Source organism: Rhopalosiphum padi, chromosome 1 (assembly GCF_020882245.1).
Source record: "Rhopalosiphum padi isolate XX-2018 chromosome 1, ASM2088224v1, whole genome shotgun sequence".
Classification (NCBI taxonomy): domain Eukaryota; kingdom Metazoa; phylum Arthropoda; class Insecta; order Hemiptera; family Aphididae; genus Rhopalosiphum; species Rhopalosiphum padi.
The window spans coordinates 17,667,901-17,695,447 of NC_083597.1; the positions used below are offsets into that span (position 1 = coordinate 17,667,901).

The 27,547-nt window shown below is 31.3% G+C and overlaps 1 protein-coding gene across 6 annotated transcripts in view; it reads right to left on the reverse strand.

Moving 5' to 3' along the window:
* Positions 1-27,547, reverse strand: part of LOC132924951 (insulin gene enhancer protein ISL-2B-like) — a 110,327-nt gene that overhangs the window by 79,287 nt on the left and 3,493 nt on the right. For 4 of the 6 annotated variants that reach the window (XM_060989402.1, XM_060989420.1, XM_060989415.1 and 1 more), the window contains exon 1: positions 14,404-14,731. The exons of the other annotated variants lie outside the window; for them this stretch is intronic. The gene's annotated coding sequence lies outside the window, so the exon portion shown is untranslated. Of the gene's footprint in view, positions 1-14,403; positions 14,732-27,547 lie in introns of those variants that run through there. 6 annotated transcript variants of the gene reach the window in all.

Sequence of the window (27,547 nt, forward strand, 5' to 3'; positions counted from 1 at the left end):
TTTTTTTTTTTATCAATTTTTGACGACGCCCGTAGGGCTTTACATTTACATAGGACCTTTTATGTGCAAGTGTGTATACGGATATATGAGTAGTGTACTGTGTGCATACCCCCAATTCAGCAAGCACGTTCTGATCACAAATTGAAAAGCCAATTTCTGGTTTGCCTTTTACTCCTATTCCTTGGGAGAACAGCTGCATTGTCACTGATCGAAAGTAAACGGGCGGGGGAGAATCTTCTATTTAAATGCGACACCGGCCCACTGACCCACGGGGCCTTTACCGGAATCCTTACATAAAATCGAATCCGATCGTCTTGGGAAATTCGTTTCGATCGAAATAGTACAGTGTACTGCCGAATAAACAATATAAATCTCTCGATTTTACACAAAACTACAAAGTTATTTAGGGTAGGGGACAGAGATACGTTATAATTGAAAATGGGGGAATGTCGCGTAATATCACCCTAGAGACGTTCTAAGCGTTTTAAACGGTAAATTAAAAAAATGGGACGAAAGAAAAGAATAAGAAGTCTTGGACATAACTATATATAAGGCACTTTTTAATATCGTCAATATCCGTACAACGCACAGCCCTGTTTGCGAACAATATGCCTCGCGTTTTCGGTATATTTTTTAATATTGTATTCGGCGAATAAACCGTTCATAAACCGAAACGCCCAGACGGTTTTCCTTTTTTATTATTATTATTATATATTTTATATGCATTTCTCTCGTTCTTTGCCTGCTCTTCTCTTACTATTCCACCCTTTCTTTCTTGCGTACTCACACACACACACTGCCCCTCCATATGTTCATGGTGGTAGAGAAACCATGGGAGAATCGAGGAAATTACTTTTGCCAATTTTACGTTACATGGTCGCCATGCCGCGATGCAATAACCGCCAAAAACTTTGTAATAATATACACTCTCGAGGCCTCCGGACAAGGGGCGAAAAACGTGTATTCAATATAACATATAATATCAAAAAGATATAAAAAAAAAATATCGAAATTCTATGTTGTATCTTTTGGTTTATTGTTGAATACGATATAAACTAGATACCAATTAATAATAAAAAAAAATCACGGAACTCGCTCTGCAATAAAATATTAAGTTTAGAATATCCCTCGTCAATATAGTCAATGAGTAAGTCGCTGCTGAATTTATGCGCTATAACTATTTAAAATAAATGATACATCATAATACATTAAAAACGATTTTGAACAAATGAGAAGGATTTAATATTTATGTATTATTTTTACCTAGTTTTTTCTTAATTCAGTTGGTTCAACTAATTTTTGTTACAAATCATTAATATATTATAATTTAAAACAGATAAATCGATATCATAAAAAATTACGTGCAATATGTACGAAGTAAAATAGCCTAAATTAAGTCTAAATATTATTAAAAATATATTAATAATAAACCTACTTAATAGAAAACAGTTTCATGTTTCTACGTTTAATATTTTTGGTTAAATATTAAAATTATTATCTTTTGTACAAACAAATATCCGATTTCGTTGAAATTTGAACTTCAGTCACAGCATATAAAAACAAAATTGTATTTGTATATTATTCATATTTCCAAATTGTTGTACAATAATTAGGAGCCGTGTATAAAAAGTCAAGCTTAAATCCAACAAACATAAACCGAGAAAAAATAAAAATTTGGACATTTAAAATGCCTATAAATAGCTTAAAAATCAAATTAAAAACAGTTTAAATATTTCGAAATGACAATAAAAGTAATAATATCTCAAGTTTATACAGATGATATTTTAAATAACAACAAAATAACTTAAGTTTTTAGAGAAAAAATAGAAATTTAACGTATCTAACAATAGCGCAAAAAATAATTTTAAAATGTAAGCAGTTATTTTGAATTAAAATAAAAGTCAAATTGGTTATAATAGACAACCTAAAATAAGATTTAAACGATATTAAAGTGATTAAAAATGTAATTATATTCAATTGATAATAAAAATTGTTAATAAAAAATTAATCTATAGTCAAATAGTTAGTTAAATTACGTTTTTGTGAATTGTGACATTATATTATTCTTAGCTAAAGGACTTCGTCAAGTCATGTAATTAAAACATATGATTTTCTGTCGTTATTCACTTAAGTTGACATTCTCAACAACGCCACGCTCATTGTGTAGATATAATGAGGACTATATTAGATGCCAAAGAAAATGTCTTCAAATAGTTACATCGTTAGCATCTTTCCATTAACGTAGTACAACAACAAGTGAACAAAACCATATAGTATACCTATTTAATTTCTTTACTGAGGAGTAAGGATTGTATAATATTCTTCTTCGCAAACATTAACTACTGAGCATGTTGAAAAGATAATATATAATTTTGTTAAATTGTATAGTTTATAGTTATATTATATATTTTTATTTAAATTATTGCATTTTTTTCAAGATGCAAATAGCACAAAGCAAAAATTAATATTCTAAATAATTATCTTAAGACGTTAATTTTTATTAAATACTGTTACTAATGTTACTATATTATAGTATAATAAAGGTACCCTATAGAATCCATAGTTTTGAATTTTAATTCGAAACATGGTGTTTATGTTAATTACTAAACCAGTTGAGTTTAACAAATTTTAACGTCCAGAATATTTACAGTGTACACATATACATAAATCATAGAATATGAGTCGTGTGCCAACTTACTTATTTAAAAAAGTAGTCTTTCGTGTTATTGTGTTTAATCCGATTCGGACACATTTATCACATTATGACTTACTATTTCCCTAGCGTTAATTTCATAAATGATTAAACATTAGGAAATTCTATATTTTTCTCACAAATATAACCGGTATGTCTCTTAAACCTACTCATTTCTCCGGGTAATTCACTCCCGTACCACTGCGCGCCGGTCGATAGACAATTTAGATTAAATTCGGCCAAACTAAAAACCGATTGACATTGTTCAGAGTGAGAGGCAGAGAATGTGAGTAAGAGACAGTAGAAACTGAGACGACGGCGGGGGAAAGATCGTGGACAATACCACCAAACTCCATTAATACGCTTAACGGTGCGGAAGAGAAAGACGAATCACGCGCGCGGTGAGGGACAAAAAGAGTGAAAGAGAGACTGTGGGAAGAGGTGCAGGGAGATGGAAAAAAGGATTCCAATCGAATTTAATTATAAATATTTTTAATTATCACTCCGGCAGTCGTGTAGTAATAACGCCCGCATGGTCCGCTCGCGCGGATCACACACAAAAGGAGGGAAAATAATTAAAAGCAAATGAAATTAATGATCTTTTCTATATCCACCTCCTCCTCCTCACGGCATTACCCCACCGACCAGCCCTTCACCGCTCTTACCGCTCAAAGTAACCATCTCCCGCGCCTAGCCATCGTCAGATTAACTAAAAAATATCTAGTTGCAACTTACATACGACGCGGACGCGAGAGCAGCACATTACATATCATATTAAACCGTTGCCCCGTAGTTGTAAATGATTATCATATTCATACACATATATGGAGGGTTGGGTAAGGCGTGATGCTATGATAAATATTTACCGCGAACGCGTTAGTCATTTTCTGATACGCTGTGTCCAAAACGATGGTTATTTTTTTCATTAAACACCGGATTTACGTTTGCAGTTGTACGGCGCAAATACAAATTATTATAATAATATTTAATTTATTGTAATAAATAATTTAATTTTATAAATTTTCGAATAATTTAAAACAGAAATAAGTACATTAATTAGAGACTGACATGGCGAACAGTGTCGTTTAAATAACAACATATACGTACAATACTGATTTTATATATTATACTTATTTAAGTACCGGTACGCGTATGAAGAGGACTGGAGAGGAATAATAATTACTGTCGATAAAATATACTTTGACGACAACCTTAAATATATATTATGGCCCATCCATTTTAGACCAATTCAAATACATATCATGTTATAATAATATAATATATTTTAGATGCCAAATCGAATTGTTTTCACTTCAATGGGTTATATTATACATAATATTATATACTACGCGCTGACTGAGATATATATATATATATATATACATCGTTATTAACGAAGAGAAGTTTGAACTAAGCCTTGGTAAACGGGGTAAAAGGTCGTGTACGAAAACCCTCGATGTATAGTGATGATTTCCGAACAATATCATCCATTCTTGAATTTCGACGACGTGCACAATAGCTGTATATATACCGGTCGACCCCAAGTTCGACTTGTGTTTGAGTATACGACGGATTCCATTTGTCGTGTATAACAGTATTGATAGGGATTTGTCGATAAATAAAAGATATGTGTCCGTGGAAATTACCTGATCACGTAGGATTCTTGGCTAGAAGGGAGTGAGAGATAAATGAGAAAACTGACGATCAGGTTGTTGATTGGTCGATGAGCAAAATATGCTATGTAGGAGAGGGGGAACGAGCCACAAGTGTGGCAGAACCAAAAGCAATTACCCTCTACTAGCCGCAACCACTGCCTGTACACCCGTTTTCTCCCACTCGTTAGACTACCAACGAGACGTGTCCACCAAATTAGCTTGAGTTTGGCAAACCTCTTATTCCATTCAGTGTGTTTCGTTTCTTATTTTTCCCTCACACTAAAACCTATCAACGATTTTTTTTTTGACAAATGTTAAAACATTTATAACACAAATATCGGAATACCACCTTTCGTCAATAGTTTAGTACCCACAATATAATATTATATAGCAGCAATTATAAATCCAATAATAAATGCGTATTTAAACATTATCTATAGGCTATGACACACATTATATGAACTTTACATGCAACTATACATGTATTATGATGTCATTTACTTATAGTTGTGTTTGTGTACACACGCAAGATGTGTGACTACAATACGTATCTATATTGTTTCCTTAAGCCAAGACTTAAACTTCTCTATCAATGATGAGTTATTTGGGGAAACAATTTTAAAATTAAAAAAAAAGATTGATTATTTGGTAAATACTAACAAAATATCGGTAATAATATAATATGTATATACTAACTGTGTTATAAAACAACACAAGAATTCGATAACAACGGAAAATAATCGAACGAACTATGAAAGCATTAGCGACTAAGTGTTTGTATTTGTTTTATACTTCTCTCTGGCGTGTATTCAGTTTCAAGATAGTGTTAATTGATACGTTCGTAATTTTTTTTTACTGATACGGTGACGGCACTTAGGTACCCCCTTATCCTACACCGATATATGAACAATATTGTTCTCTTTCCGCTCTCCGAAAGTATACCACCCACCTATCTACTATACAAACTGACTGGATATCAACGATTATTTTACGCCACGTAATTTTATACATATAAATGTGTGTGTGCGTACAGACGATGGACGGGGTCTTATCTCCGACACCATTAGCATAAAACAGCAATTTTCCGTTTTGCCACATAACCGGTCGTAAAGACACCACCGAACGAGAGCTGTTTACTTATTAAAACTCAATTACCCGTCGAATGCGCGTTTAATTCCGCCGGGCTGCCGCCCGAAATTCAATTACACGTTGCTCTGTTGTAACGATGACGGCAGCGGTAGAGGATGGCAAAAGTAATTTTGACATATACACATAAACATACATTTACGAATGTGCGTATGCTCGCTTGTGTTCATACAATCAACCATCTATGTTATCAAACTCGGAAAATGTAATCGTTTTCTATTTAGTAATAAATAATAATTTTTCTTTAGTGATTCCACTTTACACTTCTATATTTTGTTCACCTATTTTATCGGTCAAAGTTAATGAACAATGAACAATTTAAGATTTATATAATATTTTAGAGAGTTCCGTATATTTAAAATTTAATTAATAAACTTCAAATTAGATAAAACGTTTTATTGTTTGTACAATAAGGAAATTCGAACAACTTTTATCAAACACGTAGGTATATACATTTTATACGCTTATACGTTTACTTAATTAAAACTAAATTTATCATACATCTGCCCAAAAAAAAATAATTAAACAAACAAATCGAAGAAGTATAGTAGGTGTAGAGTGTACCTCATCATTGAGTAGCTCCCTATAATGGATGTTAAATTTGAATTCAACGATAAATCATTGTATACGATAAAAAATTATTACAAGCGAAAACCTATATTATGTATACAAAATTATTCGTAATTTTGACGTTTGAAGAGGATATCAGCGCACTATTTGTTCTCTCTCTCTCTCTCTCTCTCTCTTTCTCTGACTTACGTGAACATAGCAAATTTGCATTCATAAAAACTTAATTTGTGTTAGATTTAATATTAGTAAATTGACTTATCATGTATAACATAAATTAAAGAACATTATCCATAAATTATGTTATAGTTGGTTTTTTACATTTCAATTTGTAGGCAATATATAAGAGCATTTTTAAATAGTTAATAATTTATATACCCATAAACTTTAAATTTTAATAATTAGTTAATACGTTAAACATTTTAAAGCTAACAACTCATCATGATTGCAGTTTTTCTGAACGCAAATTTTCATATCATATTATGAGTATTATTATTACTTAATATGTAAATATTTAATAATTTAATATTGTATAGTAATATTCGAATAATAGATATCTACTTTAATACGAATTTAAGAACACAAATAATATGTAAGAATTACTTAAATTTTTTATCTTGGTTAATCTATTATTATTAATAGTCATTACTATTAGTATAATAATGTTTATCAAATTAAATATTACGAAAACTTAAAATATTAGTTGCTTGCACTGATATCCGCAATACAAATCGTATTCATCAATATGCCATTTATAATAAAATTACTGTTTTGAATTGATTAACAAAATAGATATTTGTTTTCTTACATAACGTGTAACGATTGTATATTATACAAATCCAAAATGTATACGAGAATTTCCAATGAATTACAAAACTGCCAAGAGCATTTCTTAGAAAAATATTTCCTTTTATATTTCTAGTTCATTGACTAGGGAGTTCTAAATATGCCAATTTATGACTGTCCTTTCGATTTGAGAAAAAAAATAATCGTACGATTTTCTGTTTAGCCGTCAATTGGCTTCGATGTTCGTGCATTCTGGGCATCTCGTTATGTCCGTCCAAACAGGGCCTCCACTGATCGTTATATGTATTATATTTTCCCTTACTACCCCTCGTTCTAAATTACATTCAGTTGTTGTTACTTCTCGTTATAGTAAATGGCACAATGTCAAACATGGTCTTGGTTTTATCCTTTTCTCTACAGACGTTTGCAACTCTTTTCCTCATCACACCCCACCACAAACATATTCGTATAGAAATGCACGTTGTAAATATCTATAAATATATTTTTTATTCTCCACCATTACTACTACACTATAGATCCCGCTACTAAGGGTATAGTTAAAAAAGTGTAAAATTTGATAATTCAGTTTCATCGCGTGTGAGCTTCCAATCCTTTAAATTGTATTTAGTGAACAAACAGAAATCACACATTTATGTCGCATACCTAATATAATAAAAATTATTCAGTTTTTAACACTTAGCAATTAATAGCTATTCAAAAGGAAAAAAGTGGTTGAGGGGCGAAGTGAAAAGCGCGACTAAAAAAATCCATTAGTAAAATTTCACCATTTCCGTCCGAGGTCAAAATTAATTTACGATAATTGTTTTTTTCTCTCTCTCTCTCTCTTTCTCTTCTATCCCTCTGAATGCAATATATATATTTTTTTGCACGCCAAGTATTATACGTTACACGGGCATGCTAATTACGTATCGCAATTATTTTTCTTTCTTTCTATTTTTTTTTTTTAATTTCCTGTGTTTAATTAGCCCACCTCCTCGCAATTGCCACTACTGTTTCAACGATAATCCCACCGGTTCTTTTTATTTATACGGCCGACAACTATTATTATTATGCCTCGTTAACCCAGTGTATGCGATTATTAAAATAAACAATATAAAAGTTTAATCCCGAAATAAAAAATAACATTTGCACAGACATTTAAATTGGATTTTTTTCCCTTCCCCTGCAGGAATGTTTACTCGTTTGGGATTTTTACACTGCGGATGTTTTGATAGAGATGGAAATTTATAGCAACTCTAAAGAGACCACATGTCGAATGTATATGTGCAGAAGTATTGAAGAATTTTTATAGCTAAAATAACACCACATGGTGCACATGTGTCACAGCAATCCAGACCACGTTGTCGGGGGTAGAGCGAAATAATAACATTATCGTCGATCAATCGATGCCAACAGCAGCTATTGTTCAGTGAATTGTCGGATTTTAACAAAGTAGGTAGATAATAATGCAATGATCTCTTAAACTAATATTTTTTTTTCATTGTAACTTACTACGTTTTCCTATTCAGTTTTTAAATAAAAGACCAAAAATCTCAATAATGTATTTAATTATAAGTAAATAACTGTTTTAAACCACTCGAGCTTGTCCCTATTTACCGCATGACTATCGTATAAAACAAACCTATTTTTTTTTTTAGTATTTTCAGCAGTGTAACACATTTTATGATATAATCTGGTTACAACCATAACGCATAATAATTAATAATTATTATATAATTCCTATAGGTTATAAATTATAAGAAATCAAATCACAATAACTAAATAATGACATAATTGTTAATAAAATATGTTTAATTCTTTATGATCTAAATGCATTGTGAAATTTAAGATAATACGAATTTTACCTTGATTTATTATATTATAATTTGTATAGCTTTATTTAATTTTTCGTATATACGTGTCATACATATATTAAAGTCACTATATAGGTACTCCGAGCTTCGGCATGTATTCATTTTATATACAGACTGAATTGTCAAGTAGAAAAGAGGGTAGATAATAGTAATTCGTAAATTAATCCTGCAGGGTTCGTTCTCTCTCGTGTCTCCGCCTCGTACCGTACCGTATTCAACCGGAAAACAACGGAACGCAAAAGTAACCCTTCCTCGGAACAATAACCTTCCTCCCGCTCACCGATTTAAAATAAGAGGAGGGTCAGGTCGTTTGCCGTTTAATTAAAACTAATCGGCCAGCTCTGATGATCGATTTAAAAGTTTCACTAGTAATACCCGACATAATTAAAAGTTGTAAAGATAAAAAGTCACTTCGGCCTCTAGACTACTCTCATTCTCTTTATACATCGCCAACAATAATAGTTACATACGTACAGGACGATTCGTTAAAATAAACTATTATTTAATTATTGGTGAATAAATGTTTAACATATTGTAGCTCCTTATTCCCCTCCCGCGCTATCGTTCCAATTGCTCTAATTTTCCTCCGACGGAACCACTTTCCCCTGGGAGTAACGTATAATGTATACACATGTAAAAATTCTCTTCTTGGAGAAGAGGGTATAGTATTGCGCTAGATACACTCTACCCTTTCCTAGTGATAAGACATAGACAGAGATTGATACTGTAATTTCAATGATAAATTATGAAAATAAGAAAAAAAATGATTAGTTAAACCACGACATTAATCTAAAATTTAAATATAATGAATAGAATATATGCTAAAATGATTTTCAACAATATGAATTAATGATAAATGTTTTACAATCCATATGTTTATATAGATTAATCCTAATTATATATAATATGTATAAGTATACATATATATATTTCTACACAAAAAATATATTACAAAGAAATCGTACGCAAATGTATAAAATAAATCTTTATTTACTATGTATGATGAAAAACAAGGAACGAAATAGTGCCAACATCTTAAACGAACCGCCCTGTATACACATATAAGCTCGGCGACACAGAGAGAGGTAATTTACATTCTAATTAAATCAGACCCGCCTTCCCACCGCATCACGAGTCCCCCTCTCCCGCCCCGTTCAACCGTCAACGTCGCCCGGGTAACTTCTGTAGTTGTTATATTTAATTGGGTTCTTCTAGCTAAATAAACTAAGTAACTTCGCTTTCCGGGCTGGGAATCGGAAGAAAAGGGAGAAAATACCTTTAGCTAATGAGGTTCCTAAAACTGGGGGGCGGAAAGGTCGGGTTAGGGTTTATTTACTGGATTAAAAACATCTACACACAGTCGAAAACAGATAGAGGGGTGCAAAGAATGTTTTTTTATATAGTATATACTCTTACATTATACATACGGTGGAAGCATATGACAAAATTTCACTTCCTCTCTGCTTACTACACAATATATAAGAAACACCACTAATGGAAATCTATTATCTAAAAACTTCCTCAAAGGATTTCAACTTTTTAAAAGATTATTGCACGATTACGTTATAAAAATAAGATAAAGAACAGTATATAAATAGTAACAAGTATTCGTCACCGTATACTTGAATAAATAATATACGCGTTCAAATGTATGTATGTATATAAACACTATAAGCTAAAATCATCTGGTAATATCCTTGTTGCATAATAACTGGATTAGTTGACTGTAGAACACCGTTTGCTTTATATTTTTTTTTTCTTATACCTATTGTGATATTATCATCGAGTTATCTCAGTGAGAACACGGGTAACCCGAAAATAAATAAAAAAGATAAGTTAACGTCGGTATACTCCACTTAATCGTTTAATGTATATATATATATAAATATATATGTATATAGATAGATAGATTTATTATGACATTCCATATACTCATACGTATATTCTTCTAGAGTATGTTAAATATGTAAGTAGGTAAAACACTACAACTACTACAAGTACTACATTTATATAGAAGAATAAATATTATGTTATAACTGTTCCAGATTTTTGTATACTCAGCTGTTCGACTATTATTTGTCCCATTACAATTTTAATTAATTTTATATATTTCACCAACAATAATGAAATCAATATGTACAAATTAATCGAATAATTAAAAATTTGTTTAATACCGATTTTTATCTAGTACAAAAAAATAACAATTATAAATTGAATTATACGTTATTCATCACAGTTAATCAATTATTATAATTAAATATTTGAACACAATTCTTTCAATCACGTAAAAGTGTTAACGGGACGGATTTTATTCAACTATTATTCATTCACTTTCTACAACGACATACGTTCAAGTGTTTTAGACACTATACTCACATAATCATATATTAGTCATATTATCCTCTTATCGCCACCATGTATATAATAATTCGATGGACGACGATTACCATAGACGAAAAGACCTTAAGGCGTAAAAAACACCTCTGTAGAATAAAATGCAAATATTATTGTAAACAATAACATGCGTGACATATATAAAAAACTAGTACAAAAATTAGAGCGTATACGTGATAAACACTGATAACTATAATATTGGTATATGATAATATTTTCATCACCGCCGTCTCGTGAATAAATCAAAAACCAGTGAAGAGCAGATCACGTAAACGACGGATTTCCGATTATTTTGAACGTAATATACTCCTACGTACAATCAATATAATATCATAATAATACGGGTAGACACTGCGTCGAGATGATGTCAAATAATTGTATCGCAATTTCAGTGCACGCGACACGCGTCGGACCAAAACGTGCGACAACTGAATAGATCGCCAACGGGCGGGCACAAACTCGTCGACCGCCGAGCTGACGGAATCGAACTCGGACGCCACCGGCCCGGAATCCAAATCGGCCACCACCGGCTACCGGTGGTAACGGACGACGACGACGACGGCGGCGACGCCGCACCACCGCGTCGAGTACGCGCGCGTTTCGCCGGTTAATTGTTTTGCGCGCGGGGGTAATTTATACCGATTGTCTAACCGGCGGGCACCAACAATGTGTTTAATTAATTCCCGGTATTTCGTAATTATACGCGCGCCGCGGACGCACTCGCATCGGCCCGCGCTCACGCACACAATCCGTGTAATTGCGTTTTCGCACCGACCGACCATCCCCTCCCCCCCAAACACACAACCGTAGGCCACCCCCGCCGAGGCTACACGCCGACCCACCGCTGTTTCGGCGGCGGTTATTAAAATTTCTCGCTCCCCTTCACCACCTCCCCTCAACGACGCCGACGCTCGTCACACACCGGCCCCGCGAGACCGATCCCGATCGCGCGCGTATATACCTATATATATATACCGGCGACCGCGATCCTCGAGCTCATTCCCACAATGGGCTCTTTGATTTCCATATACACACGCACGCACGCCACGATACGCATTATTATTATATTACCGAACGCGATATTATTACTATTTTATATGGAGCGCGTTTAGGAGCGTATAAGGTGTCCTTTTTCTATCGACGACGTCGGCAGCGATGATGCAGGAGAGCCGACTCGGTCCCGTAATTAGGGCTCTTTTGTGCGCGTGTGCGTGTGATATTAATATATTATATATTATTATACGCGCGAACGCGCGCGTGGGATAACGAACGCGTATTCAAAAAAAGGGGGAAACGATTTTCGTTCTTTAATCTCGAGACCAACAACTACACATCATATAATAATACAATACAGTAACCGCGACTATAGTCGAAAGAGACGTGCACTACACGGTTAAAGTGCTGCAGGAACCGCAGATTTTGGATGCACCCGTAATAATAATAATAATAATATAGTAACCGTTTTTGTATATACATTTTTACAAAAGACCGTTCTTCTGCGGAGACACGCCGTCGCCACCGCTACCATCTGGAGTCCGCCGAAAAAAGACGGCAGCGGGCCGGGAGAGGATGTACACGAAAATCAAAATAAGAAAACATATTTTCTTCTCCGACGGCGAGACACTGATTTTCACTTGTTCGCTACGTTATATCTCTGTCTTTCCCATTTCACCCCCGCCAATATTACAGATGTCCAACGATCTCCAAACCATACACGAATAACATTGGATTTGACCCACGCGTTTATACAACATCATAATAATAATAGTAATAGTTACGAATTGTTGCTTCAGTAGTCGTATACGCACTATCGAATTTAACCCGTTATAACTTTACTATATATGCATAATGCGTTAGTTAAAACTTACAACTATCAATAACAATAATACATTTTTTCATGATTATCTTTTTTGTTTGACCAACTCAATTGATCAATAATTAATATACCTATATTACATTATAGCTAATATAGTAATATAAAATCAATTGTCGAAAGAAAAGATAAACAAATAATTAATGAAAGGTACCTAGTGCCTATTATATTATGTAGAACGATATGAGTAGTATAACGACCATAGCTGTTCGTATTCGACCATGTGATAGTAATATATATATACGATAGACGATAGTATACTATAGTACTATACCACAACTCGACTTAAAAACACTACAATTCTTAAACGTATCGATAGTCGATAGGCACTTAATGATATTAAATATTTAAATATATCGTGTATCGCACTTATTTTCCTAAGAAAATTAAATATCTTACTAGTTAGGTACTACAATAGCGATTATGTACATTTTGACGCCGTAATAAATTACAAAATAGTCGGTCCGTATTTATAGGCAACATTGTGTGACGAGTAAAATATTATTATATTGATATTACGCGCATATATTACGTTGACCATTAATATTTATTATACCTATTAAATTATTTCGGAACAGATCTGCAGTGAATATAATACATCGTAAATTCATAAAACGTAATAAGTAAAAACCTGTTCCCAGAGGTAGCCGTTTAAATTAACGGGTCGTTAAAAACTATTATCACGTACTTTTTGTCTCTAAGTGAAAATTCAAGCAGTGATGGTTACGCTTCAACGATAACATTAGATAAAATGTCATACACCAGTGTTAATTTTTTTTAAAGTTAGTATAACTCGGATCCATATCTATACAGAGGTACCAATAATATATACTATACAAATAAATGTCAATAAGAATTCCAAAGAACCCGTAAATGGAAAATTTTAGAATGTTAAATACTATTGAAATTAAAAAAGAGGTGTATCGCTATAGATTAGATAAAAACCCAGAGCTTAAGAACAGCTCCTTTTTTCCTCCTGATATATTCAAAAAAGCTCTTGGATAAACTCATCACTGATAGACGTCATTTTTTTTTAACGAGAAGATTTTTAAGAAAATGTCTAAAATATTAAAATACGTAAGACACATTCGGGGTATAATGCGATTTTAATTATTAAGAACCTACTTTTGTATCATATATGATTATCACCGCAAATGAGACGTATAACATACACGGTCGCGTATTAATGATCACACAGCGTGACGTATGGCCCTCGGGTTTCAGTAATGAGTTTTTTCTCGTAAAGAAATAACCACTATTCGTGATTGTTTTTTATTGGTTTTAAATTCGAATTATATTATTGCGATACATGTAATATATGCGCATTTAGTTAAAATTATAATTTATTATATCTACACCTATTTCCAGTTTGTCCTACACTAATGGCATTAATAATAATAGTAAATAACGTCTTACCTGTTCGTCTCTGAAACGGAGGTTGACCGACTTCTCTCTTGCGTGTTTTCTGACTAGATAAAAATATCGTTGTTTCGGACACGGTTTGAAAAAAAAAAAAGTAAAGAAATAAAAAATGAAACCGGCAAACGACACACGATTGGCGGTGATTAATATACGCGTAAACGGGACACGAGTAAACGCGCGAACCGAACGCTTGTCGAAGACTGAACGTAAAAACAGGCGACGAGTCGAGTGCGAGACCGGTGCGGAGCTGTACCTACAACAAGAGATCGTGCACGCGGGGCGCCGTGGTGCCAGACTGACAGACGTCGGCGGTGTGCGTGAGCGTGGCGGTCCATCCGCCGTGTTCCCGCGCAAACCGCATCGGCTACGGTCGCTGCTGTCTTCGGTAATCGTCGCTACCGCCGACTCCTGCGCCGCGGCGTCATTATTTTTTTCTATCAATTTTAACAGACGTAATTTTTGGAGATTCGAACACGAAGACGAATTTTATTTGTCGTTTTCACCGTATATTATGTTATCCAGTCATCACTTTAAAGATTTTTTTTTTTTATTGCGAAATATCAACATTAGATAAATAATATTTATTTTGACATTTGATTACGCTTCAACTTTTGACGATTACATTACAACTATATTATCTTATCTGTATTCAGATAAAACTAACAGCAATATTATAATTAAATATTGTTAATTTAATTAGATGCCAAATTGAAATTATCCTGAGTACTGAGTAGTATATTATATTTATTATAATAAAAAGCTCTTGAACTTGTATCTGTATATTAAAAAGACGCTGAAAACGTTTTTCTTAGCATTATTGGGAATAAATTAAATATAATGTAATAGTATAAAAAAGTTACAAAATCAAACAAAGGTCTATTTAACTATTTAAATATTCCTGAAGATATCTTGAAAGGGGGTGGCAATTGATTTGACCCCTGCATAAACCAAAAGTATTTCAATTTTTGGAACTATATGATATTTAAAAATCTCTTACGGCAGCTATTATATATCTAAAACATCATTCATGTATAAAATATAAATTTATTATGCATTGAATAATCACGAAACTTAAATAAATGAAAAATATATTTTATCAGTAAGTAAATTGTAATTATTAAATTATGTAACGACTTAGAATAAGTCACTTATTGTACTTAAAAGTTAAAATAAATATACATTTACTTAAAAATGTATTAAATAATCATTACAGGAACAAAATATTCAAAAATATATATAAAAAATGATAGCATTAATATAAAATACATAATGTAAAAAAATATTATATTTTGAAAATGTAATGAAATAAAAACTTGATAATTAATTTCTTTCTTCATCTTCATCGTATACATCGAAATTTACGTAACGAAAATACGTCGTGGGTGCTCACGATAATCTCTCTTTTGATAAATTATGACGGACAAAAATAATACCACAATCATTATATTACAAGTATAAAGTCTATGTAGACAATAAAACTACTAAAGTTAATTTCCTACACATCATACGTTGTATGTAATAACTAATAAGCATAATAGATACACATCATATTCGCGTTGGCGGGGTGATTTATCAGTGATTTTGTCAAATCGATTTAAATATGACCTCACAGTAGTGAAATTTTCCAAGTATGTTTTTATTTGTCAACTTATTTGACACTGCTATATTCAAAAATTGCGAAATTTTTTTAATTTTTCTTATATACTCAATTATGCATTTTGTACACTCACTAACAACAAAACATGCAAACCTATGCCAATTTCTAAACACAATTTTAAATGGTGCTACTTAATGTTATAAAACATATTTATTGATCACTCGCATAACACATTGTTCTGCGACCTTTCTTGACAAAAATAAAAAAAAGTCCTCAAGCCCAATAATAATTTATGGTACGCGTGCGTTTAATGTGGTGGCTTAAACATGTTCTGCCCAATTACACATGTAATACAAATATATTATTTTTATGTACATATACTACATTTTCGTGGACGTATTAAATTTCACCATACTATAATAATGCGTATTATAATAACGTGAATTAAATTAATTATAAACTATTTTACAATAACTCGGGTGTTGATGGTTGGGGGGAGGTTATTTGTTTGTATTGCATTTTCCTCTCGGACGCACACGGTAATATAATAAATATATATATGATGCATACTACATGAATACATATATAGGTAGCTGTTTATATTATAATACAATTTATACTTGAATATACATTATGCCATAATACATTTCTTCCTTTGATAAAACATAATATAATAATCTTGTGTACAATATAAATATAGGTACCTACACATACCTAACCTACAGCTGCAATTTATCGCGCTCTAGGAAAGGGGTGGAATGATCTCTTAAGTTATTTTCGGTTGTAAATTAAAATACTTTGAATCAGTGTAGTAGCGTGCATATGCACATATCGTTGGATTTCTTTTGTACATAGTAAGTCTATGTATACTGTATACTATACATGCGCACATGCGTCTAGCTGTTTACACTCGTCGTCACGGATATATACCACCTATATTACACTATATAATCCGGTAACTGTTCGGGATTACTCGCATAATTAACATATTAAATATTTATAAATTAAAACAACAACAACGTATTATATGTATATATTATTATTCGGGTGGAGTGTAACGAACTTTAAAAAGCGGGTAAAACCGTTTCTCCGGAGATGTTTATCACACCGTTTGAAAACGTATGTATACCTAACTATGCACGAGCACTCGAAGAGGTGTTAATCATTTTACGTTAATGGTAATAATAATACAGAGTAATCCAGTTTGTTTTTATGAACCAAGTAACGATTATAATATATTCATACGTTTTACTGAGGATAACTCTTTTCTCGTACATACCTACAAACCGATAACAACTGCGAAAACTACATGTTTTTGTTATACGAATGTAGCGTATATACTATATATAGGTACTTACATGGTTTTATAATTCAAATTGAAAACAATACAAAAAAAAAACGGACCGTGACCAAGCAATCTACACAAACGATCGAGTGCATATTTATTTTTTATATCATATAGGTGCGTTCGTGTCCGTACGGAATTCTATTTAGGTTATATAATATATCTGAGAATATTGTCCTATTTTCTCTTTATTCGGCGGTTACGGTGCGTAATTAGGACAAGGGATTTGGGAGGTTTAACTAGGTTAAGAAGTACTCAAGTCCTCCCTTCAAACGATTAGAAAACTATGACTTTCCTTCACGAAAATAGTAAAACAAATATATACTCTAGATGTAAATTATATGACACTAACATGCATTTTAATTATCTTCGAGCATATAGGAATACAGCCTACAGATGCCTGCGACTTGCGTATAATAAAATATCATATTATATGTACGCGCCTAGCGATAATATCATATAAATTATAATTGAATAGCTAGACGGACAGTAGGAAAAGTGATATTTGAGTGGAAATAATGAAGCGAATATTCCATGGGCCCAAATCATCGCTTTAAGTTCCATCTTGCCTCGACAGCGTCATTTGTCAGCCCGCGCGCACACCTAGCTGTTATTAATTATTGTGACGTTTAAAAAGTCATCAATCCTATTAATTTATATAAATCATTGTTTTTTGAGAGGAGAAACGCGTCGGGGAAAATTTAATCATAAATCCATTGGACATTGGTTATCCCTCAGTTATATGTACGTGTATTATATATTCCATTCGGAATTTATATCGTGTATTAAACGTCAGTCATCGATGATCGGATAGCCACTTTGAGTTTTCCGATTAGGAAAAAGGACGCGTAGAAATTTAGGACCAACTATTGCGCAAAGTATCTTACTGCCCACCTAACGTCGGGCCACAATAGATTCAAAGACGGACGAACGAGTGGAAGGACTTTAATAATAATATTATTAACCACTGCGGAAATAGTATACAGCTGAATAAGTGTATAGTGCGTGCACGCAGTTCCTTCACTATGCCTCTATGCACAGTCGATTTATAATATTTATATACACTGTCGTCTTAGCGTATATATGCTCGTGTTGTCGTCGCCATAGTCAATATTGTAAATGAAGGTGCTAGAATTATATAGTATTGAATTGGGGAATTCTCAGTAATTACTATAGTTCGTAGTATATAAAATATATTTTATGCAACAGAAATACAGAGAACATACCTAAAATAACGACCAATAAAATTAATAATTCTCATCAATTTTAGAGTGTCTAAATATCATTATACTATATAGTATATAAAAAAAAATTGAACAGCTATATACATATAGGTTACCTACTTGATTTTTTTATAATTGATAAACAAGCAATATTAGTAACCACGATTATGTATGTATTAATATTATATTAATATATTTCTCACTTTCCTAATGTTTCTCTTTAATATTTTAGTACTTGGAAAGTATTATTTATTTTTACTTGAAAAAATTAATCTAACTTATAATTTTGAATTGTGTTGACGAGTTCAAATATTACAAGCTTACTTTATCCATTGAAATAAATATGATTAGATTATTTTTTCTCGTATATGGACTATCTGATTATATGTATTGTATACATATATAAAGGTTGATAGTAACTAGGATGTAGGTTAAAAGAGAGTCCCAAATAAAATATAATAATTAATAAGTTTATGATCAATATAAAGGTTATTTCTTTTATGACCAAACATAATATTACCCAAGATACAGTATATAATTCTTTGAACGCTATAAAATTATAAACTAATAATTGTATCATACTTAAACCCGTTGCTATATTATAGATTTACATATAGTTTAGAAATTAGAGCTATGGTATTAAAATATTATAATTAATTTTTTAAGGTATTTTTATTATAACGAAAAAAGAAATATTTTATTATGTTTTTATTTACACTTTTCATAAAATAAAAATTAGTTTTACTGTTCAGAAAATAATTTAAACGTTTGTAAAAACTCTTCAAAAAGTAACATATAATATAGTTGTAAAACCTTTTTTTATATTGTAATTGGAAAAACATGTCTAAAAAATAATTTAAAAACTATGTCGGCATTATAAACCAACAGTTAATGAACTCTCCGAATTTATGATTTCGTAGAAAAAACTGTTTATTATATTCTTGTAAGGTATAATATTAATTTACATATATAGCTATAAGGAAATTCTATTATTATATTTGCCTTAAAAAACCACGTGATATTAATTTATTATGTTTAAATATTTAAAAAAATGTTCATATCACATTTATTAAACATATAATCTTACACTTAAAAAAAAAAAATTGAACGACACCGATATCATTAGCCATATACAAAGGAATAAACAGATTAATTAAGAAATACATTTTCTAGATTGAGTGGGTGTCATATATACAATCATTTCTACTTGGCAACCTAAGTTACAGAGATTTATATCTTATTCATTTTTTAATGTCGTATTATAATTTGTATTTTTCTCAATTATAATATCAAAATAAATACGTTAATGTTATTAACATTTTCCCAATTTTAAACATTAATCAAGACATGTTTGTTATATTTGGTTTATATATTGTTAATTCAGCAGTATGCTTGATGTAATAATAATTGGTATATTGTTATAACACAATGCTATTACTATTTAATCATAGTAAGATAATAATTATCCTTAAAAAAATCAAGAATACTTGTAAAAAAATAATAAGTTGACTTTGTGTGGTTGCCAAAAGGTTTAAGAAATTTTTCTTGTTTTTTTTAGATTTATCCTGTCAATTAAAATATTTTGGACAAGTATAAAATGGAGCGTAGTTGAATTATTATTAGTAAAGAAACATAACGTACACATAATTATAATTTATAAATTATAAGTAATGACCTCCATTATAAATAAATATTTATTTTTTTATATTCCATTATGGCATTATCTTTCGAAAAAATAATAAAACCACTACGTTATTAGTATGGTGAAAATCGATATCTTATAAATTCATTTCGGAAATTAAAATACTCAATTACGATAATTATAAAATAAGCATCGTCAAACACCTTCGTTGTACCCATTTGTGTTTTATTAAATTGTATGCTATCTATAATCTTATATAACCACATATTAATTCGATTTTTTACAATATAATATACGTATTATACATAATACACGCATGTTTGGTTTCGTAGTTGATATAGGTATTAGTGGATTAGATAATGTTATTTCGATACAGAAAAATTAATTAACTCATTTTACGGTCAGACAAGTGTACGTGTTATTATAATTATATTACGGACGTATAGATACATTTTTATTTCATTTCGAAACATTGAAATAATTCTCCTTTCACTTTTTGACGACAATGAGAAAATTTAGCGGGTTGTGAAAACAAACGGTTATTTGTATACCGCACCTATATATGTGTTTCTCGACAACGCGTTTAATGAACTCCGGTACAAGTGGTACGTGTAATATGCATAATATACAGTATAATAGGTGCGTATAAATCGAGCTTTCCACAGACAGAGAAGACCGTCTGGATTTCGGGAAAGGGTTTGTTCGACACGCTGCAATGTGATTATTTACCGAGTCTATCGATTGCGCGTCGAAAGAAACAATGATAACGATCACAACTATTTTACTTATAGATACACCTTACACAAATAAATATAAACAATTTGACGCTGTCTTTTGAAGGTATTGTCATTAACAGAGAGTAAATTAAACTTTTAAAATTATTAGGTATATTGAGAGTATAAAATACTACCCGCGATAGCTGTAGCGTGGGAATGATATAATTAATATTTGAGAAAACACCGAGGACACATTGACAATGATACATATACATAAATATTCGTATGAGGTATAATATATTATTAATATGCCTAAATATTATGAATTATGATCTTAGCGTGACGTTTAATAGGCTATTTATCAGTTGTTAATAGTTTAGCACTAAGTATATAGAAGTACCATAGGTACCAAACGTGCGGAAACATAGATTTAAAATATAATTTACATTTTTTAGGAGTGTTTTAAGACTTGTGAAGTGTCTAAGTACCATTTCGGGGAAATATTCACTGATTTCTAATGACTTAAATGATTTAATTGGTCCCACTGGTCACTCGTTTAACTCTTTAAAAAAGTGTCCGCAGAATCTTAGATACAAGGTACAATAAAAACAAGATCTAATAACAGAATTACAGTAACCGTCGATAAAAAATGAATAGACTCTTTAATTCATAATCTTAAAACTTTTTCAAAATCAATTGTACGTACGCAGAAAATATCACAAAATATTTGAGAAATCTGCCGTTTTTACATCGCATAATACTATAATAGTATATCGTATACCTATTACCTATCATAGGTAATGACAACCTCCGTCAGTGTTAGTCTTAGGCACTGTGAAACGCATACAATTTTAAAACCATATAAACGTCACATATAGAGATACAGAAACTAAATGTGTCAATTTGTCAGTTTTTATAGAAATATTCCACGCATTCGCAAGATACAAATAAGTATGGTAATTTAAAATATAATTAAATATGGTTTATTAATGTATTACACGAATTTTAGCACGTGTAGCTTAGTAACAAGGGTCGTTGTAACATTCTCCTTTTAGAAGGACTAATTTTTTTGGTTAGATCATTGACCTTCCGGCTTCCTGTTAGTACAGACCGTGTTTTACGTATTTCTTACTAATATCCCTTAAGGATATTACACATACCTTTTAACTCTCTATTTTTATTCTACTACAAATAAATAATAATGCCAAACGTAGTCCTTTTTATTTTATTTATTTGTATTCTACTACAGAATAAAGTAAGTGCACACAATAACACACAGTGTGTTTCAAATGTTTTAATACATTATACGGATGAAAATATGGGCATTATGGACCAATTGCACTTAACACAAAATTTACGTTTAGGGTCAATATACAAATTGCGCTCATTATAATTAAGGATTAGTATACCAATCGCGCTTGTATAACACATACTAAAGTGCTTGAAAATTAAAACTTATTTATTGATCAATTAAATATTGGTTAAAGTGACTGGGTGTCTGAGTATAATATATTTTAAACAGTATCGGAAATTTTATGAAACCAATTATAATGTAATGTAACTGGTATTTAATTTTGAATAATTGACGATCAAAAATGAACTCACAAAAAAAATCGGTTAGTGTTTTCATTTATCATATAATAAATAATTAACTAACTAATACATTTTCCTTAAGTATTGTACAACGTATAAAGTACAATTGGTTTATCGACCCTAAAATGTTTAGAACGCGATTCGTACATAAAAAAAGTAATTTTAGGCGCAATTGGTAAACTGCCGAGAATATTAGGGCGTAATCATTAGGTGATTCATTAATTTTACAACAAAAGCTTTTTTTCTCTAATCTTAAAGTTACAATTCCTGTTATATTATATTCAGATTGATTTGATTTTGCATGTACGTCATCCGTAAAAAAATTCAATTTTCGCTCTCCGTTCCAATATAATTTGCACGCACGGGTAATTTGTGGTATATCCACTGCTCGATTATGGGGTATATACACGATGAAAAAGGAAATGGAAAAACACTGTATTCGTCTGGCGCATTTCTGCACAGAGATAAGAAACTGGAGTGTTTTTATTAAATACTGATTTACTATTTTTATTGTTTCATTTTAGAAGCGAATTCAACTATATATTTTTGTTTTTGATTAAGTGAGGGGTTTGGCCAACCTACTTTATTATAATAATAAACACTAACTAAAAATCTCTAAGGTTAATTCGTTTTCAATCGCCAAAGCATCTGTAGAAGTATAAAAAAAACTTATCAAAGAGAACAGAATAAAGAAAAAAAAATTCATTACCTTCTTAAACACCACTTCGACGTCGAGATCGAAAAATAGCAATAATGGTTCCGAGGTCAGTTAATCGCTATCTCGTTTTTGCGTTTTTAAGAAGATACCACATCTGGGTGTGTGGTTTCCGTTTTACAAACGTACAGCATAGCAATATATGTTCAACAGTTTAAATTTCATTTAGTGAATAGTGAATTATCAAATTTAAAGGTAAGCAAATTATTTGTGTCTTATGTGGGTTTTTACGATGTTTCAATGTTTAAGAATATTGTTAAATCGTAATATTTTACATAATACTTACTTAAAAGTTGCTTAAAAATTAAAACACCGTGAAAAAATTGCAAGAAACACATACAATTTTCTTATCGTTAAGATTGATATTAGGTCATTTATTCACTATGTTATTAAATGTTAGTATATACCCTATCCTATAAGAGAAACCCAATCACGTTTTCTACATTTAATATAAAGCAAAAACAAAATTAGTATACCATATTGGTTTTAATTATATAATTTGTATTTTAATAATCAATATAGAGTTATCAGACATATATAGTGTCGTTTTAAACATAATAATGTTCGATTTATTGAACGCTCTCAATATAGTGTCTAAACTTAATAGCTGCAGAAAAATAAATGTCTCAAAATCATAAAATATCATATAATTATACCGTACGAGTATATAATATGTATATATTGTGTATACATGCCTATAAACTGCCCTATTTTGAGGTAAAAATAAACAATAACGTTTGGAACGTCATAAAAGAACCGGTGAAAAAGAAACGCAATAAGTATTCTTATAGAATTTCTAAGAATTCCTTGTGGTTTGTTTTTGATTTCGGCCACGACTCATTTAAAAGCCTTCGTAATGGCGGTATAGTGGTGATGGCAGTGGGATCGTGAAAGGATTTTCGACGCGGTGTCGAAACGACGACGGCAATTGTTTACCCCTCTGTAATTTCCCGTGATTTTCACTATTTATATGTATAAACGACGGATATATATTATTATATATGTATATATATAGAGAGAGAGAGACGTCGTACATAACTACCCTCGTATATTATACGAACTACCCGAAACTGACAAGGGATGTCCGCCTCTAAAAGTTTCCCGGACGTCCAAGCCTCGACGTACATTAAAAAAATTAAAAACTTTAAACAACCATATATTTCTAGATGATTAGTAGAAGCACACAATTTTATTATATATATATATTAAACACAACAAACCTACGCGACCGTCTCCGCGCAACACAACGACGAGGGACTACGCACATCCTAAAGCTGCAACCTACCATTATTATAATATGTAATATAAACGAGGAGAAGAGCGTAGATAGGTGCGTGGAAACGGGGCGGGCAAGGTTGTAAGATTTATTCGAAAAAGAGTAAAGAAGAAAAACTACCTAATTTCCAGGAACAAAGGGAAAAGTTAACGCTACCGTCGTGTATAATAATTGGCCTTTTCGGACTTGCGTTTTTCCTTCTTATGTTTATATATATTTTATATATATATACAATTTTTTTATTTTATCCCTCGTTATTGTTATTGTAAATTTTAATTAAAAACGGCAATTAATTCTTGTTATACAAATTACCGGGTGGCCTGTTTAATTAAGAACTCGTGCCTGCGACAATTTTAAGTGAAATTAATGCGAGACCTATGTTTAGTGAACGGCGGCGGCGGAGGTAATGGCAACGGATGGGAAATATGAACTTTGTGTTTGAAGAATAAAAAAATGCAGCACAAAGGCCTTCCTGTGTGACGACGGCGGTGGTGGCGATGACGACGACACCGGTGTAACACTGTTATTAATCGCGCGTCAGAATTAATGATCTGGTTCGGTTTGAAATTAATGAATCTCGAGTCTTAAAATGGATAGAAGGCACATATTAGTCGGTGCAGACGTTTCGTCAAAATTCCACGCTCCGGTAATTAGAAGTTCTATGCGCGTAGTGCGCATGGTGCTCGTCGATATAGTCATACTCTCGCAAATAAAGGACTAAACAAAAAAAACTAGGAAACGAAACTATACGTCATATGCAGCGAACGTAAATAATATATAATGTAAAAGTTGTAAACGAGAAGTTAGTTGTACGGGGTGGACTTGTATATTATGTATATACACCGTGCGTAAATAATACACGTTTATTAGTTTGCAGCTTACCTAATAATACATTTTATAAATTATATAATTATCGTAAAAGTCCAGTCTATAGTGTGTGTATGTATTCCTATTTCCTAGGTTAGGTTCATCTAATCACTCACGAAGTGCACTTGGGTACTGCAAGTATTCGGATAGACTTGAAGGGGACTTGTGTACGCTACATAAACGAGGTGATCTATTTAAGTATTTAAACGACTATACTCATTATTTCAATAAAAAATTAACTTAGATAATTTAAAACATTATTTGTTCATAATCTGATATTACGTCGTTAATAACCCTCTTCCTCTAATTTTGAGCTGAAAACTAGCTCGGCTCGTTTGTATTTTTCCAAAAATCTTTGCGACGACAATGTGAAGTTTTTCCAGATTTCATATATATATATAATACGCATGAATCTATCGAGAATATCAAAAAATTACCTCTTGTATTGTTTATAGGTTGTTATAGGTTATAGTATACATACTATATCTTGTAGACTCGTTTTTCGATCGACAGATATAGGCTACGTGAAAATTTTTGAGTACTCCTTCAGTAACTCTTTCCAAAAAATAGTTTACAGACCATATATAATAGTTGAATATATGGTACGCGTGTTTTTTATATTATCCGTTGACCGCAGCACTTGACGCGCGTAATGTAATATATATGTCTACCTATAAAGTGTACTTATACTGATCGTTTTCGGAAATGTCCCGTACAGAATAATAAAATTTCGTTTTGTTTACTTTTCACCGTCCACTATAATTAAAGTTGAAAGTCAAACGATTTGACAGCAGTTCACCTCTCTGTTCGTCCAAGTTATCGTAACAAATATTTTGTCGATTCCCGATCGCTCTTGTGGTTAGATATTAGTCGTCGCAATCGAAGAAGGGCGTTTAAGGTCCATTTATATTATATGTATTATAGGTAGATACACTTATAAAACTATTACATTGTATTTATATTACAACATTATTATCAGTTTTTTGATACCCGCAAAGAAAATAATGTATCATAATTATAAAGGTACATATATCATACGTATATTGTCAGTAGTTTTGATACTTAGTCTATCATAAAAAATACGTAATTGTTATCCATGTTTACTAATAGGTAAATTCTTTATTATTTGTGTAAATTCGTTACAATTTAAAACAACAATATCAATATGCTTGCATAGACATATGCAATATTTGCACATGTACTGCGTTTTGACACAACACAAGCGTGCACAGGGGACTTATGACCAATAAAAAAAATAATAATAATAAATAAATAAAAGCCCTTTTTCTATTATAGTTTTATTATTTTGAAGTAAATATTATCAATAAATTTTAAATATAAACATGTTGTTGGTACTAGGTATACCTGTACTGTATATACTGTTATATTTATATTCGATGGCATCTATTATGTAACCAGCTATAGAGCATAATATAAAATAAACTTTAGTTTATTTAGTGTTGTGTTTAACAACCAACTGGTCACAAATACGTAATTATTTATGATATAAATTTACAATTATCATAATAATATTGTATTATAAATTATAATACAAGTTAACCATATTTTTATTTATTTATGGCAGGATAAAGGTTAGTCTGTGAATGTGAGCGCGTTTACATTATTGTTTTATATAATTTGTTAAAATACAAGTAAACTGTTAAATTGTGTTGTTCGTAGATTTCTTTTATATTAAAAAAAAGAAATGTTTATAATATTACCATTGATAATAAAATAGACTATTCTTTAATCTATATTCTATATTTTATAATCAATGCCGTTATAAATATTATCTATTACCTATATTAAATTATAGATAATATTAAACAAATAATAAAAGATATTAAGAAATTCCTATAGTATTTTTAAAATACAAAAAAAAAATACTAGAAAATAAATTGACGATCTATAGGTCTTCCAGTTTCTAGCTATTCTACTTCTGGTTTAAATCAGCCTGACTTACTTAAAAAGATCACAACTGACTATAAATAATTGTAGGTAATGGTATTACTGATTTGGGTAATCAAGAAGCTATAATTTTTTTTTTACTCATATTTAAATAAATATAGTAGGTATATAAATATATATTTGAAATTATTTTTAATATAAATGCAGTAAGAAGGGTCTGAAGGTCTAAAAATCTTATACAATTTACGCACACCCA